Below are 5,577 nucleotides of genomic sequence, written 5' to 3'. Positions count from 1 at the left end.
ACTTACATACATAGTGGTACAATGTGTTTGATGTTGCATAACCTTATTATTATTTTTTTTTCCATTTCAGACCCCTTTGATAGTGACAGTGACCCAGATGACCCTGAGCCTTTCCATGGTTTTGATGCCTTGCCCTATACATCAGGTAAGGAATCCTTAACAATTTGTATAAAATGTTTTATAAATTGCTAATAGAAATTTTATTAAAAGTGTACATATGCTACAATTACATCCACCTTATAATATATTTATGTACCCTATCATTTCTTTCCAGATGTAGATGTTCCCTCATCAGTTGATACAAGTATCACCATCCCCAGAGCCCAAATCAGTTGATACGAGTAGATCACCTCTCCCATTCCTTCAGGTAAAAGAATTCTTCATTTTTTATATTGAACATACGTATTACACATACATATGTCAAACAGTAATAACATGTGCAGTAGTTACAGTAGTAGTAACTATCATTTTATATATTTTTTATCATTCCAGACTCCCAAGCACCTGCCCATCCCACTCCATAGCCCAGACACCCCCCTCTCATGTACCATATGACCATCCCAGTAAGCAAGCCAACCACTAGAATTTGGTAAGGACGTTTTTTTGTTTTTTTTATTAATGTTTTAATATTACATATGTAATAACCATGTTATGTATGTAACATACATACTATAAATCATATGTACTATTACATTATCATTCCAGACTGGCATGCACCTGTGACTTACATAAACCAGACCTCTACATAGCCTACATGTCTCATTTTGCTGGAGGTAAGGAATTCTCAGTTGTGTTTTTAATGTTTGCATACGTACAATAAATTTTGTACACCTAAGTGTTGTTTACATTACTGTCCTTTAATATTAATTCTTCATTCCAGACTGCCCATCATCCTAGCCTGTTATCTGTGATAAAGCACACTGAAGTTAGGTTTGGAATGCATCCTTATCATGAATGCTCTACACCTCCACCTCCATCTCCCACAACCTAGGTAACAGCTTGAGACTCACTAAAAGTTGGTAAGTTATGTAAGGAATTCTAAATTAAGTTTTATACTACATGTTATATGTGATATTAAACCACTGTATGGTGCATATTACGTATGTAACTTACTATGCATAGAGTACTTACTAACATACTAATTATTTTTTGTACATTCCAGAACCCCCTGAATGATGTAGGCTATGGGGCACATAAGACTTTGTCCATCCAGGGTTACGATGAATGTAAAATATAAACTAAAGGTAAGGAATTAATTAACATACATTAACTCTTTTAGTAGTACACCTCTTGATATATCTACAGTAATTAACATATTGCATTCACAACTTTCTGTAGTGTATATTTTGTACACTAATTTTGTTACTTTTTCCTTCCAGAACCAACATTTTTCACACAACTCCAGGTTGTTACTACAAGTGTCATCAAGGGATAACTACAAGTAGAAGCACCATTTTTGGATGGAAAAACCCTTCAGGAAAGTATACGTATCACATGTAACATGCAGTGTAACAAGTATGAACAGTAAGGTTTTTACATACAGTAGTACATATTACATACGTACATAACTTTTTTTTTACAGAATTTTCCAACCAAGTTTGATTATGTACATATGTAGTACATGTTATAAACCACTGCTACGTATGGTTACTGTATGTAACTTACTAAACATACATAACATGACTTAACTTTGATACTTTTTTGGTACATTCCAGAAAACCAGGGACCCCCTCCCATGATGCAGGTATGGGTGGGCCACATAAAAACTTTGTCCAGGGTTACTACATAACATAGCACGACAACTGTAAAATATGTACTACTGTACTAAAGGTAAGGAATTATACATAGTATAGTAAACATACATTAAGTGACCAAGATCTCTCACATGGGATAAGTGATCAAGGTCCCTCATGGAATTACATACTGTACACTCCCTGCTGAACAGGGGGTGTAGACCAATCATTTACAATATGCAATATTAAACCACTGTATGGTGCATATTACTGTATGTAACTTACTATGCATAGAGTACTTACTGACAAAATTATCTTTTGTACATTCCAGAACCCCCTGAATGATGTAGGCTATGGGGCCACATAAGACTTTGTCCATCCAGGGTTACGATGAATGTAAAATATAAACTAAAGGTAAGGAATTAATTAACATACATTAACTAAGTTTTATACATGTTATATATGTGATATTAAACCACTGTATGGTGCATATTACTGTATGTAACTTACTATGCATAGAGTACTTACTGACATACTAATATTTTTTGTACATTCCAGAACCCCCTGAATGATGTAGGCTATGGGGCCACATAAGACTTTGTGCATCCAGGGTTACATAGCAGGACAACTTTAAACTAAAAGTAAGGAATTAATTCACATACTTACTTTTTTACTCTTGATATAACTCAAAGTAAGGAATTATAAACTAAAAGTAAGGAATTAATTAACTACATTAACTCTTTTACTCTTGATATCTATAATTTACATATTGTATTAGGACTTTGTGTAGTATTTGTACTAATTGTGTTATACTTTTACCTTCCAGAGCTACCAGACTGGGATTTTAGTGTACTCCAGGATCTAACAAATACATACGTACTACTACGAAGTGTGCAATGCATGTATATAGTGACAGTGTTTAGTGTATACCCTAAGGATTAAGTGTAGTACATTGTGCTTTTTAGTGTCACAAGAGTTTAATAAAGAATTATACCTTCAAGAACATCCTTTGCCATTGGAATAAACCACCACTACACATCATGCAATCTACTTGCATGTCACACAGGTAAGGTCTCTAACTTTTTCTTAGTTTAAGGCATATTTCCAAGTGTCGTTCCGGCTTACGACGATTTTCGGCTTACGACGCGCCTCAAGAACGGAACCCCCGTCGTAACCCGGGGACTGCCTGTATTTAGTTTAAATTTACTTTGTTATTTAAAATTTTTGATTTAATTCATGTATATTATCCCTTTTTTTGCAACCAAATTATTACCGAAAAACTTACAGATATTTCTAAAGTAGATAAAATCAAATGTTTCTAACGTTTTCGTACATCTGGCTGCCGAAAACCTAGAGGAACGAAAATACGTACGTTTTTTTTTTTTTTTTTTTTTTTTTTTTTTTTTGCTAGCACTTTTCATTGATTTCAGTCTTTATTAGTATTTGAATTTCTTTAATAATCGTATGCCAGAAATAAATGTAACCTTTAATGTTTGCATGCTAAGAATGGAAAAATCATCGTTGCCACATTAGTGGAGGCTTCACACATACGCAGTTCCATTATTATCCTGTTAAGCGTCCGCCCCTGATGAGCTCGCTGCTAACGTACCGTCACGCTTTTTTTTGTAATCAGGCGATCATAGCACTGATGATAGTTTTCAAAGTTAATATTGATTTTTATGCTTTTTATTTATACCTGTAATTAACTGTAGGAAATTCTCTCTCTCTCTCTCTCTCTCTCTCTCTCTCTCTCTCTCTCCCTCTCTCTCTCTCTCTCTCATCTCTCTCTCTTCTCTCGGAGTCCAGTCACTCGGCAAAGAAAAGTCATCTTCACTCCCGCAATTGGAAGAAAAGTTTGTATCATCACTGGAGGATTCAGAACTAAGAGCTCTCATCATCAAATAGGTTATTAATATCATACTCCTCATCTAATATTTGATTGATCTCACCTGAAGAAATATGCCTCCTCTTTGGGACATTCATTGTGAAAGACGCGAAATCCAATTTGTCTCGTAAACGCCCGCGAAAGCGTATTGAAAGAAAACCAAACAGGGACAGGCAGTTTTCTGAGCATAAGCGACCACCAGGAAAGAGTTGCCAGGCTGGAAATAAGTTTCCCATGTGCTGAGAGTGTTACCAAATGATGTTCCTACACTTTCTATACGAGTAAACGTATATTACGGGGCTGACGGCTTGACAAGCACAGTTAAAGTCTTGAACGTAATATCCCGTTGAAGGCGCTACCGAGTAGAATCGCGGTAAACGTATTATTACGTGGGTGACGCTTAACAGGTTATAAACTGTTTTTCCCATGAATTCTAGTTGTCATAGTAATGCAATAATGATAAAATTGCTTTAATATTTATGTATATATACTTCCAATACATAGCCTAAATTTCACCAATTTCAACGTTTTGTGTGTAGTCTTATACCCAGTTTAGGGTCAACACATACCGAATGGCAACAGAGAGAGAGAGAGAGAGAGAGAGAGAGAGAGAGAGAGAGAGAGAGAGAAAGGAGGCGGAGGAACGGAAGGAACGAAGAATGGAAAAGGTGGAGGCGTGGAGGGGGGGGGGGGGGGGGGGTTGGGGAAAGGGTAGGTGGAGCTTTAAACTCGCCGTGTTCGTATCCATTTCTGCATAATGGAGTTTTTGTCTCTTGGTACAAGGACAAGTGTCGTTATTCTTTACGATTAGTGATTCACGATACCCTTATAAATTAAGGCACTGGGTGTAATGCACTATAGCAAAATCTCGTTCTGTTAAGAGTGTTCGTTACAGAAATAGGTATTGCCCAAAAACGTGCTTGCACTGTCTCTGAAACCCATAGTAGACACGCTGCTTAGTTGTCAATCAAGTTTTTATAACCAGTATTTTTTACAAGCTAGCTATTGAATAAATTTGTATTTTTCTCAGTCAAAACATATGCCCCCTCAATGCTAACTTTCCTCTTTTAACGACTTTCTGGTCATTGCAAATTCGGCCCCATAATTTCTTATGGTGCGAAAACAGACAGAGGCCCATGGACCGAAAACGATTGCGTCACACTACGGCGATAATCCAGCAGTAAAACATCTTCATTATATCCAAAAAGTAAAATAATAAAGATATATATGCGCATTACGATTATAACAATTACATGTATAGCTGATAACAATCTGCATGAATAACTGGTAAACTGTTCTGCAATGACAGTTGAGTATAGCAAATTATTTACAATAGGTACGAAAGTCAAAGATGTCGTGACGTCATAATACAGAACTTGAAAAGAACGTTCTAATTCAGAAAAATAATTACTTAAATTTGAGTCAGAGTCGAGTTACTTTTTCAATAACGAATATTTTCAAATTAATCATCATAAATATGTAAAATATTGATGTTTTACTACTTATTTAAAAATTAGCCAAGCAGCACCGCCTTCTCGTCATACTTCTACCCCAACAGCTGTTTTACCCCTGGCTTGTTGTTGATGAGAAATCGTGTTTCGATTGTTGTGATAAAAGTGCTCCAGCGTCTGTGGGTACAAGTGGTGTGTGGATTTATCACAGGAAATGGTAGTTTATTGACACAAGCTACTCCGTAAAAACATCGAGATGGCGTCAAAGTCTTCTAAATACCTCGAGTTGTAAGTAAAATGTGAACGCGTTTTGGTGAGATTTGCACTACGTTTGAGGACCGTTTTCAGTACCTCTGTTTAAATCTTAAAAATTTGGCCTTAATTTCTAACTTTGGAGAAAATACTTACTTGAAAGGAGAGTAGAGGTCTTTAGCTCCGTTTCTCACCAACAAACAAGTCGCGACTGATGCCCATCTCGGGTGTCAGGACGCGTTATAATGTACTTTTC

General features: G+C 36.2%; 1 long non-coding RNA gene across 2 annotated transcripts; it reads left to right on the top strand.

The window, feature by feature from the left end:
* Window positions 1-1,190: 1,190 nt before the first annotated feature.
* Window positions 1,191-2,728, top strand: LOC135221384 (uncharacterized). Of its 2 annotated transcripts, XR_010315909.1 has the most exons (4): window positions 1,191-1,244; window positions 2,065-2,147; window positions 2,292-2,374; window positions 2,560-2,728. It is a non-coding gene; the product is annotated as an uncharacterized LOC135221384 (long non-coding RNA). The 2 variants fall into 2 exon arrangements; XR_010315908.1 differs by lacking the exon at window positions 1,191-1,244 and having other exon boundaries at window positions 2,041-2,147.
* The last annotated feature ends 2,849 nt before the right edge of the window (window positions 2,729-5,577 follow it).

The sequence above is a fragment of the Macrobrachium nipponense genome, chromosome 2 (genome assembly GCF_015104395.2).
Source record: "Macrobrachium nipponense isolate FS-2020 chromosome 2, ASM1510439v2, whole genome shotgun sequence".
Lineage (NCBI taxonomy): Eukaryota > Metazoa > Arthropoda > Malacostraca > Decapoda > Palaemonidae > Macrobrachium > Macrobrachium nipponense.
Note: the sequence above shows the minus strand (reverse complement) of the source record. Positions and strands in the feature narration are given on the sequence as shown.